The following is a 12,851-nucleotide window of genomic DNA, read 5'->3' on the forward strand; positions in this document are numbered from 1 at the left end:
AATCTTCAGTCACTGGGAGGAGAAAGAAGGTAGGAAAATTTACCAGATTTTAGCATGAATTTTGTGCCAGATTGTGTAGGAGGTGCTTGGCCATTTCTGGCTGTTTCCTTTGTCCTTGAAAACCTATTCTTTTGCTGATCAATCTAATCATATCTGATTCTCTAATAGAACAGACCTTTTTCACCAAGCCTATGGACACATTTGGTGTTTCAGAGGCTTCAGAGGGTCAACGAAAGCTTAGAACTGTATTTCAGAGTCAGGGATGGGCAAGAGATGTGAGTCCATAATATTTACCAGCTTTAAGAGAAAACAATGAGTTCAAATTGTTAAGTAGCTGATCAAAAATCCTGCTTTGTCCCTGGCACCTAGTCCACATTGATCTCACTCTGGAAGTAGTTTTGAAAGACTTAACGTACTTAAATATGAACTGATTCATAAGCTACTTACTGGTTTGAGAAATGATGGCTTATCTTACAGATCAGATAGACAATTCCAGGATGCATTGTTCTTTTTTTTTTTTTGCTGGATCTTCGGTGCCCAGGCTTCTCTAGTTCTAGCACGTGAGCTTCTCTTGTTTTGGACTGTGGCCTCATTAGTTGCCCTGTGGCATGTGTGATCTTAGTTCCCAGACCTGGAATCAAACCTGTATCCCCTGCATTGCAAGCATATTTACTGGCCACCAGAGAAGTCCTGGCATAGTTCATTTATGCCTCTTGTATCTCCTTTTCATTTCAAGCTCAAGGGTTTAATCTTAAAGGTTAGTTAAAAAATTTGTTCATGGATAACATATATTGTTGCTTCTTTAAATTATAACAAATTAAATTTCCTAGTGAGAATTCATTTATCATCACATACTTCTACATTTCTATAGTTTAAAAGTGGATATGATTATTGCTCACAGAAATTTTAAATTTATAAAAATAATCATAAAATGTTTAGCTTAATGAACAATACATTTACAGTGTATTGACTTTGTTGTTATCTAATATCACTGTATTATTTTGAAAAAGGATCTTGTAAATGGCAGTCTTTTCCTATTATGCCTAAGTTTAAAAAATGCTATGGCTAATAAATAACATTTAAAAACCACTCAGTATGTGGTAAGCAGAAAAATTACCTCCCCCCACATGATAGTCACCTGCTAATCCTCAGATCTATGAATAAATTGTTGGCATAATTATTTCATGGCAAGGGGGAAAGAGGTTGCAAATAGAATCAAGGCTGCAAATCAGCTGAGTTTAAAATAAGGAAATTATCCTGTATTTTCAGGATAGGTACAAAGTAACCATAAAGACCCTTAAATATGGAAGAGGAAAGCAGAAGGATTAGAGTCAGAGTGATTTGATGTGAGAAACTCGCCAGACTATTCCTGGCTCTGAAAGTGAAAGAGGGCCATGGGCCAAGGAATGCAGGCAGCCTCCAGAAGCTGGCAAAGCTAGAAAACAGATTCTCCCCTAGAGCCTCAGATGTAATGCAGCCTTGCTGACACCTAGATTTCAGGCTACTGAGATCCATTTCAAACTCCTGACCTCCAGAACTCTAAGATAATAAATCAGCATGACTTAAGTCACTAAATTTGTGGTAATTTGTTACAGTGATTGATAACAGTAAGCTTAATATACACTCTCAGATAGAAATAATAACATTGGATTACATTATTTTTCACAAACTGTGCACAAACTAATTGGTTAAATACTCTATATTCTTTTTTCTGTTTGTTTGTTCTCACGCAATCTTATGAATTAGACTTTTATAGCCGAAGGCTAAGGGCAGTTTTGAATCAAGCTCTGTCTTACTCCAGAGCCTATAGTTATAACCACTGTGCTATAGTCTCCTCTTTTATAAACCATTGAATGAATAATTGAGATATGCAACACTAAGCTAGGTACACATGGAACATAAATGATGTGTTCAGGAAATGCTTATGAGCAATTCATATTAAAAGTATAAATTGCATTTTCTATTATAACCCAATTCTTAATTTTCTAAAGGGCAGCATTTTGGCCAATAGAAATATTCAGGAGGCTGGAGTTATTCTACCTCCCTAAATAGAGGTATCAGTGGCTGGAGAAACTTAGAGCTTGGCTTTTTATATTTTAGCTGTTTATTACATCTGTCTTTTGAGAGCTACTCAAGCCTTTGAGAGTTCATTTCTTAGAATTACGAGAATGAGAAGATATATAAACCTCCTTGCATACTCTGGTGAATCATCTTAATCTGGTCTTTCCCTCAAGGTGTTCCAAACAGACATTTTTTTCATAGGATGAGAAAGTGAAAGCATACTGAATCTAAGGCCAAGTTATAGATTCCCGAAAGAAAGGTAAGCATCATATAAAACAAGTGATCCATTTTTTCTTCAACTTTCCAAACTTGCTTTTATCCATTTCCTTGAAGTGTTTTCTTTCTTGCTCTATAAGTACATTAAGTATAGTGCCTGATTCTGCCTATGGTATTTGCTTTCCATTAACTTTCTATTGACTTTTGGTTATGTGTATATAGGACTACATCATCATAAACTGCACATAGCAAACTTAAAGAAGTTCTGAACTATGTTTTATCTTGGCTACAGAGCACCACAACATGAATATTATCTGTGGCCTCTTAAAATTTGTGACAAACAGGGTCAAATCTAACCAAGTGGTAAGGTATATAAATTATAGTGGGTAGAAATTTGGCTTCTGGGGATGAAGTATGTTCAAGTAGAAAGGAAAGATTAGAATGGATAAAAATAAGTTTTTGAAAATATACCATTACAGAAAGTGAAACAAAATATAAATCATTATGAAAAGAAAGGGAGGAGTGTTAAGGAAGAAATATAGCAGCTGAGATGATGCCTAAAAGGAGATGCAGTTTTTGAGACAAGTGAAATATTAAGTTATTTTAACAATATTATTAGAATAGCCTCTCACACTTTAAAAGCATTCAAACTTTTTATTGTTTTACTTTAGAATCTCAAACACTGTGGCAATACTTTGAAATCATAGAGGCTTAGATATATATTGGGCAAAATAATTTTTTTATTAGTGGTACCCCACTCCAGTACTCTTGCCTGGAAAATCCTGTGGATGGAGGAGCCTTGTAGGCTGCAGTCCGTGAGGTCGCTAAGAGTTGGACACGACTGAGCGACTTTGCTTTCACTTTCACTTTCATGCATTGGAGAAGGCAATGGCAACCCACTCCAGTGTTATTGCGTGGAGAATCCCAGGGACGGGGGAGCCTGGTGGGCTGCCATCTATGGGGTCGCACAGAGTCGGACACGACTGAAGTGACTTAGCAGCAGTCTCCATTATGTCGTTTGTAAAATGGAGGTAATAAATATTAATGCACACAGTCATTGGATGGCTTTTCCACTAGTAAAGAAACTAATAAAGTATTTGTGTAGCTTTTGTATTTTTTGCATAATATAAATAACCCAATTTGTTATTGTTCAGTTGCTAAGTTATGTCCAACTCTTTGCGACCGCATGAGCTACAGCACACCAGGCTTCTCTGTGCTTTACTATCTCCTAGAGTTTGCTCAGACTCGTGTCCATTGAGTCAGTGAATAACCCAATACTGTATCTGTATTTGTATTGAATCTGATGGAAATGAAAAAGTAAATGTGACAGAAAAGATTAGCCACAAATAAAATGGGCTGAAATAATCAAGTAAAAAGCACATATGCTTTAACTTCTTTCCATTATTTTAAAAGTTTTGATTGACGTCCCCAGGGCTGATTACATGTTTATTTCCATTAATAGGCATTAATAGGACAGAAGAAATAAAGAAGCTAAGGAGATTGATGGCAAAGATAGGATTTTTTTTTTTTTAAAGCAGTTGTGTTGTGGAAATGATCTCAAATTAAGATTGTAGTGAGATTCATTTATATTATTATCTGAGCTGAAACTGAAATTGGGTTTTTTTTGGTTCCTTCCTGTATCAAACTCTTAAAAATTTATTCTCTTGAATTTTGAGATTGTATTCCACTTTCAAATGGTATTTTTAGAACTGGAACTAAGTTAAATTTCTTGTAAGAAAAATTTTATCACATTTCCAAAAAACATTTACATAAAAGACCTGTATTGCATGAACAACATTTAAACAATATTCATCTGGATGAACACAATGTTTCCCCTAAAACTTCTTTCTTATGAGAAGGGAAGAAAGGTATATTTTGGAGGAAAGATAAACTGCCTGTTATGTTTTAGCTTTATGCCTTCTTTTTGTGTATCACTGTACAAATAAGAAATTTCTAATTATCTTTCACTAGTTCATTACTGGACACATTGTTTTGTTATTTTTCTTTTTACCATATTTTGTTAAAGTGTTCAAGATTTTAAAGCAAGGAGTTTACTTATAGAATATTGTATATTGATTTGGGCTTTTGTTTTTTCTTTCCATCAGAAAGTTCTTACAAATATATCAAGTGCAGGGAATAACATTCTGACTATTTTCTCCATTGCTTTTGCTAAGCTGAGGTGAATGGGTTACTAGAATATAGTGACAAATGACTTTTTCTTGCAGAATGACTTCTTTGACCATTAACTAATTTGTAAATTTTCATAGCTCAACTACAAACTTCAACCAAATTAAGCATTCCTTCCATAATTATTAAAAAAAAGGAAAAAGAGTGCCTGCTGAGAGCCTACTTCTCTGTTCTCACTCTCTCCCAGAAGTACTCTCCTGGTTGGGTGTCTCGATAAATTAAATAGCTGTAGGGAGAAGGCAATGGCACCCCACTCCAGTACTCTTGCCTGGAAATTCCCATGGATGGAGGAGCCTGGTAGCCTATAGTCCATGGGGTCGCTGAGGGTCGGATACGACTGAGCGACTTCACTTTCACTTTTCACTTTCATGCATTGGAGAAGGAAATGGCCACCCACTCCAGTGTTCTTGCCAGGAGAATCCCAGAGATGGGGGAGCCTGGTGGGCTGCTGTCTATGGGGTCGCACAGAGTCGGACACAACTGAAGCAACTTAGCAGCAGCAGCAGCAGCAGTATTAGGCTCCTTCTGGACCATGGTTAGTCTTACAGGTTGCCATCTTGGAAGAGAATGGATGCACCAGCATCTGTGGTAGTCCTCTTATGTAATCAGGCTTTGAAAGAAAGTAAAAGTGAAGTCGCTCAGTCGTGTCTGACTCTTTTCGACCCCATGGACTGTAGCCTACCAGGCTCCTTTGTCCATGGGATTTTCCAGGCAAGAATACTGGAGTGGGTTGCCATTTCCTTCTCCAGGAGATCTTCCCAACCTAGGGATTGAACCTGGGTCTCCCGCATTGTAGGCAGACGCTTTACCATCTGAGCCACCAGGGAAGTCAATCATGGTTTAGATCTTTTAAAAGGAACTCCTTTTAATAATGCTTCTCCATGCAGCCTCTCCTGATGACTGATTGTCTACCCCTAATATCATTACATCAGAGAAGGCCATGGAGGTATTGGGGTGAATTTTGTGTCACTGAGAAATTTTAAGTTGGAAGATTCAGAAAGAATAGGGAGAAAGTTAATTGAAGCATCAATGTTCAGTAAATACTTGCAGTGTTAACAAGTATTTACTGAAAAAGTTTCAAAAGTTAGACTCCATTTTCTTTTATGATAAAAAGGAAATGACACAGAGACTTGGTGTCAGAGAAGGATGTTCTGCTTATTGACCCAGAGGGCAGCACCGTATCATGCAGTCATTAGCATAGCAGGTCTGTTCAGAGCCATTTCAGGCAAGGATGTCTGATTCATCACACATCAAGAACAGATCAGTGTCAAGCAGTGAGCCCATATTGAAACACACTGAAAACACATATAAAACACACATCTTCAAGTACACAGGACAATTGTTCTCATCAAGTGTACTCATCAAGTGTTCTGCCTATGTTTTCCTCTAAGGGTTTTATAGTTTCTGGTCTTACATTTAGGTCTTTAATCATTTTGAGTTTATCTTTGTGTATGGTGTTAGGAAGTGCTCTAATTTCATTCTTTTGCACATAGCTGTCCAGTTTTCCCAGCACCACTTACCTAAGAGACTGTCTTTGCCCCATTGTATATTCTTGCCTCCTTTGTCAAAAATAAGGTATCCATAAGTGTGTGGGTCTGTTTCTGGGGTTTCTATCTTGTTCCATAGGTCTATATTTATGTTTTTGTGCCAGTACCATACTGTCTTGATAACTGTAGCTTTGTAGTATTGTCTGAAGTTAGGAAGGTTGATTCCTCTAGCTCCATTCTTCTTTCTCAAGACTGCTTTTATGCCTCTTTTTTAATTCTTCATTTTTGCTTGTGCTGTCACTTCAGTCATGTCCAACTCTTTGTGACCCCATGGACTGTAGCCCGTCAGGCCTCTCTGTCCATGGGGATTCTCTAGTCAAGAATATTGGAGTGGGTTGCCATGCCCTTCTCCAGTGGATCTTCCTGATCCAGGATCAAACCCGTTTCCTTAATCCCTTTAATTGCCAGTTTACTCAGACGTCTGGCTTGACATTTTTTTTACCTTTTCCCTGAAGTTTTTCCTCTCAAATGACTTATTTTATTTTCAAAAACTGCAGCTCAATCCCCATATCCATCTTGGACTCTCTGGATACTATATCCCAGTGTGGTATGGGAAATTTAAGAACTTACTTGACTTGGATAAGAGAGTGAGTTATGTAGTATGATATTTAACGGCATCTGACAAGGAGAATCTGATGCACCCATCTGCACAATAGGGACATTTCTACTTGAATTGGGCAGGTCACATCTTTGAGCCATCATTTTCTTCCTGAACAATACCTAGATGACACTGCCAGTATTTGTCTCTGATACACTTCATTTTCTAGGATTACATTCCTAATTATCCTCACTTATGATGGCCCATCTTTTGATATATTAATACTTTCAATAAGAGAAGAAGAAGAGTTGGTAGTTCAGTCACGTCCAATGCTTTGAGACCCCATGTACTGTAGCCGGCCAGGCTCCTCTGTTCATGAAATTCTCCAGGCAAGAGTACTGGAATGGGTTGCCGTCTCCTTCTCCAGGGGACCTTTTCAACCCAGGTGTCAAACCTGAGTCTCTTATGTCTCCTGCATTGCAGGCGGATTCGTTACCATCTGAGCCACCAGAGAAGTGGTACTTTCAACAAGATGCCTGTCAAAACTGGCCAGCTTTGGAGTTACTCTCCTTTTGGTTTCCTTTGTCAGTTGAATCAGTTACGTATTGGCTTATAGTTATTCTCAGGTGGCAGTTTTTCCTCTTATTTTTAATATCTTGATGAGATACCTCACTATATCATTGCCTATATATGGGCCCATCATTTGCCCATATATCATCCATGATATTTATATTACATACTGGTAATTGAATTGTTTTCCATATATAGAAAACACTTTCATTTCCTAAACGAATGATTGAGATTCTACAGTATGACAAACACTGAAATCATACATTAATGCATTCATTTATTTATTAATTTCTTTAAGGAAAATTATATTCATTGAGCATATATACTACCAAATATATTGGGAACTATGTCCAAAGCTCAGTATTCCACAGTGAACAAGTTGGACATGGTGTCTACCCTCAAAGTATTTGCATAACAGTTGGGAAGTCAAATGAATAGTATTCACAATATTGCTCATTAGAAATAATGTAGAGGAAGTAATACGGTCTTATGGGAGCACTGATGCATAGAGTAGCTTTTATATTATAAAATTAAGGGGCAATATAATTTGAAGAAAGCTTACAAAGTGGCCCAAGCAGATGAAGTAGGAAATTAAAATGTTAGCTAATAGTAAATAAAAGAAATAATTTAAATCATTTGATGACAGTTGCTGGGCTGGGGATTTTTTACCAAGTTCTTTTGAATAAAAGGAGAGGAAAAACCCTTAATCTCAGTTTGTTTTCTAGGAAAATCAAAATCCAGCTGCAATCTGAGAAATAGAAACTTAGTTGAGAATGAGGCTAAAAATTATTTTTTTAATATTGATAAGTAAAAGTTGAAATCAACAGAAATTTGGCAAAAAGATGAATATAAAAATTATAGGGGAAAAAAGAAGTCTAGATCTTAATGAAAGTTTTAAAAGGTTAGAAAGCCATTTATGTTAGAAAACCATACAAAAGTTTAAAAGCTTTTAATGTCTAGATCCTTAAAGAAATAAGGATACCACCATAGAGATTTTATGGAGCATTTTATTTTTACAATACTTAATAGTGAACATTATTTTTTTCCTCAAAGAGAGTCTACTATATAACAACTAGTAAAATAGCAAGAACAACAGGTAAAATTGGATAAAACACTCCATCTTCTAACAGTCCAGGATTTTACCCTGTAATTTGTCTCTAAGTTTTTTACTTAGCCTGTTCCTGAATGTCTTATATAACAATTGGTTTGTAGGTGTTCCCATCATTGAGTAGATTGACTGTCAGTGAATTATAGCCTGGGAAGCCATATAGAGAGTCTATTTTCCTGACTCCAGGCCCAATAGCATTCAAACTAACCTAAAACATTTCTCTTTTGGTTCTTAAAAATCTTCTGTGAAGGAGAGGCGATAACCTTTCCTTTGTAAGCTTTGTAGAAAGCATCTGATTGGCAGGCTATTTTTAGATACATTTTCAAAGATTATGCTTTTTCTAAGTCTCTCCTAATATATTGTTAGCATAGGATGTCAACAGCCCATGTTATTATCATGTCATTCTAGTATTTTAACTAATAGACCCCGGGAGGAAGAGAATGTGTTTATTCTTTTGAAATGTTGTATATATTTTCTTTCTTAGTTTCATCTAAAGTATACGCTTGTATACCCAGATCTATATATTCTACATAGCACTCCTTTTGGCTTTAGACAAAGCTTAGAAGAAATAATGAAGGAGAATATTTTGAATAATAGTAGAATGAAGGTTGGATGGAAACTATGGGCTGAGTGAGAAAGGGTTTAAGTGGGAGTTTAATAAGAGAAAAATGGGACTTTGTCTTCAGAGGAGGCTTCTTACAGAGGCAGCTAGTGTCTTCATTAGAGACAGTGTGAACTGGGAACCTTAGTTCAGACCGGGATAAGACACTGAACAAAGCTGTAATTATTTTATTTTTTAAATTGACATATTGTGTTTTCTACTGTCCTTAGGATATTGACATTTTATTTTAAAATACTACTACTGAATGTACCTACTACTGAATATCTATTTCTCTTGCTCACGTAGAACCCATTACCTTTCTCTCTCTCTTTTTTTTCACCCTTTGGACAACTATCCTGCTTCCTGTTTTAGTGCTTATATTTTGAAAGAGATAAGCACCTACCTAGATCCTTACATGGTTGTGATCCAGGCCTAAACAATGACTTTAGTTCCTGTGCCTATGGAGCTTAAACTTTGAGGGGTGAGGTGAGAACCATACTTGGCAGAGCAATCCTAGAATTGAACTACTGAAAAGAAGGAGCTCTTTCCACTGTGGTTTCTGAAAGTAGAAAGTGTAGCCTGGAGCTGCTAGAAGCTGTTTTGTTACTTCCTGGGATAAGCTTGATTAAATGAAGTTCATGCAAAAAAAAGCAGACCTGAGAGAGAATAGAGAGAACTACTTATTGACATAGTTTGAGCCTCTGGATCTAGCACCTATTGAATGTTCAGTTTCTTAAGCCTATAGATTACCTACCCCCTTTTTTTCCCACAGCGGCTTCCCTGGTGGCTCAGGTGGTAAAGCGTCTGCCTGCAGTGTGGGAGACCCGGGTTCAGTCCCTGGGTTGAGAAGATCCCCTGGAGAAGGAAATGGCAACCCACTCTAGTACTCTTGCCTGGAAAATTCCATGGACTGAGGAGCCTGGTAGACTACAGTCCATGGGGTCACAAAGAGTCGGACATGACTGAGTGACTGCACTTTCACTTTTCTTTCCCACAAGCCACCATGACTTGCCTTTTTTTGTTACTCATAGCTAAAACAGTCCTAGGTAATGTGTTTTATTTCTATACCAATAGAGGAGCTTGGGTGCTTCTGTATTTCAAATGGTGAGTATCCTCCCCAGCATCCACTTCCTTTTGCCTTTACCACCTGAGAAGAGGTCAGTGAAGGCAGGCATGAGTGGCCAGCCAGTCAGCCTGGCACACTGCACAAACGGCTACCGTGGGTCATTTCTCATTTTCTGATAGCATAATAATAAATATTTCCCTCCTTTGTTAGGGAACAAGGTGGACTTATCTTAAACTAGAATTTCTTATGTGGGGAATAGCAGAGAAAAACTGATACTATTAAAGGAAGATCACTAACAACATCCTTTAGTAGAGCCCAGAAGGTTGCAAAAAGAAAGGAAGAAAATGACACTTCTGCTTTCTAGGCTGCCCAATTGAAATGCTAGTGTAGAAACTGCTGTCTTTTTACCTTCTTTCCGTGTAGCAGGGCTAATGTTGCAGGGCTAATGGATGCTAATCACTTGTTCTTGCTAAACTAAGAAGTGAATAAGAGAAAGATAGCCCCACTGAAAAGTCATGGTCTGTGATATCCAAAGTTGAGTCCTCTCCCTGGAGGGGAATCTTTTTATGAGATCCTGGGATATTATAATACTATACTGATAGTTTAAAGAAAAAGAAATAAATTCATAACTCTAGACATTAATTATATTAGATGATACATACTACTTGTAACACTAGGACAGGGGGTATCTTATTTTCCTTATTAATTTTCAAGTTATTGGATCATGTTTCTCTTCTCAGGACTTAGTGTGAAGGCCTTTTCTATATTGGCAAATAAAATGTCAAGGTGAGAAAGCTCTAAGTATTTGACAATAGGGAAATTGTTGAGTTTTAACTTGGTAGCAGATTTAATTTTATTATTTTTAGAAAGCTTAAAAAATATACATCACGTAAACTGCACAAACCCCAAGTGAAAAGCTTGATGAATTCCTATGAAGTGAACATATTGGTGTAACAACCACCCAAATCAAAAAACACAACATGACTGGTACCCCAAACTCCTCTGTTCGGACACTATGTACCTTCTTTCTCATCAAAGGTAACTGCCATCCTGACTTTTACACATCCTGATTATAAATTAGTTGCTGGCAGAGATTTAAAACAACAGAATGGCCTACTGAAATGTGAGAGAAGTTCCACAGATGGATTTAAACCTAAAACTGCATGAATTTTTGTTTATAACCGTACCTGTTTTTCCTGTCACACACACAGGAACCCACCCATCCCTACTCTACATTCCCTCTGGAGCATTTTTATATTAAGTTTTCAGTCTTGCAGTTGGATGGTATAAGAGACTTTGTCATGAAAGCTATACAACATCGTATAAGGTTGCCACTGGGGAGTCTGGGTCAATTAAGCACTTGCAGCAGCCATTGAGAGAAACGGCTAGGGTGAAGGCATCCTTTTCCTTTCCTCTTCCCTCTTGCATCACTCATAACTTACATGGATTCCTCTTTTAACAAAAGAAAAAGGGGAAAGAAATATGTCTTTTAAAGGGTTTTATTCTTAAACTCTGCTTAATCTCTTCTAATTTTGACTTTAAGGGATACAGATCTCTGTTGACACTCTCTGCTTGCCTTCTGAGGCTCAGAAATAGGCACCAGTAAGCAGATTAAGATATGGTTCAGGAGCACTGGCCAGTGGGTGCTCTGTATGGATGGGCTAAGAAAGAGAAGTGACTTGCTTTGGAAAAATAATGGCCATTCCAGTGTACTGCTGGGTTTCAGAATCTGATATTCTGTATCCAGATAAACTGATCTCTTGGTCATTTGCCAAAGGGAATACTGAATGTTTAACAGAGCCTACTGTGAAGAAGGCTGAGCACTGAAGAATTGATGCTTTTGAATTGTGGTGTTGGAGAAGACTCTTGAGAGTCCCTTGGACTGCAAGGATATCCAACCAGTCCATTCTGAAGGAGATCAGCCCTGGCATTTCTTTGGAAGGAATGATGCTAAAGCTGAAACTCCAGTACTTTGGCCACCTCATGTGAAGAGCTGACTCATTGGAAAAGACTTTGATGCTGGGAGGGATTGGGGGCAAGAGGAGAAGGGGACAACAGAGGATGAGATGGCTGGATGGCATCACTGACTCGATGGATGTGAGTCTGAGTGAACTCTGGCAGTTGGTGATGGACAGGGAGGCCTGGCGTGCTGGGATTCATGGGGTCGCAAAGAGTCGAACACGACTGAGCGACTGAACTGAAATGAACTGAACTGAACTATTATATATGCAATTGTGCCCTTTCCAAACTAATAGATGTTACTCATCATGCTGGGATAGCAGAGAGATTTGACTTTTACAAGCACAGAGAAATAATTTGGCCTAAAACTAGAGATGCTGGATTATACAGTTACTCATGGCATTAAGCAAATTTAGAATTTTAAAAATGTGCATTAAAGACTATTTTACTCTTTTTTAATGAAAAATAGTCTCATGAACACGGACAGTGAAAATCTATGGATTTTGCAATTTTCAGAGCAGTTACTTCAACTGCTGTTTAGGTGATATTTATTGCTTTTTGGTCTTTCGGCTAAAATCAAGTATAGTATCTTTTCTTATCAGTTTAACAAAAGGGGTATTATGCTGCATAAACCCTCAAAATATTTTTATGTAGTAGTGCCATTGTCTATTATGTAGAAGAGCTCATTTAAAGATATCCATGCATCATATTAAATTAGCTTCTTATCATCTTATATATTGTAAGTATTTTTTCTTCCAATAACTAATAATTGAGAAATAATGAGAACTATGGAGAGAGTGATTTTAAGAGTTTAACAAAGAAAGTCTCTACCCTTAGAAACTTGTGTTTTTCTTGAAGACAGGAATTCTGAATCTGTGTGTTTTAGCTTAGTGTCATCCTTGCCTGAAATGGTGTGTGGTAAACAACAAACAATGGGAAGGAGCAGAGTGTATTTGAGGGAGTAGACAAGTCAGTCCAGTCGAGTGCTGTGTGTGTGT

General features: G+C 37.4%; 1 pseudogene; it reads left to right on the plus strand.

Moving 5' to 3' along the window:
* Positions 1–12,403: 12,403 nt before the first annotated feature.
* Positions 12,404–12,521, plus strand: LOC138445450 (U2 spliceosomal RNA; annotated as a pseudogene).
* Positions 12,522–12,851: the final 330 nt, after the last annotated feature.

The sequence above is a fragment of the Ovis canadensis genome, chromosome 8, assembly GCF_042477335.2.
Source record: "Ovis canadensis isolate MfBH-ARS-UI-01 breed Bighorn chromosome 8, ARS-UI_OviCan_v2, whole genome shotgun sequence".
Lineage (NCBI taxonomy): Eukaryota > Metazoa > Chordata > Mammalia > Artiodactyla > Bovidae > Ovis > Ovis canadensis.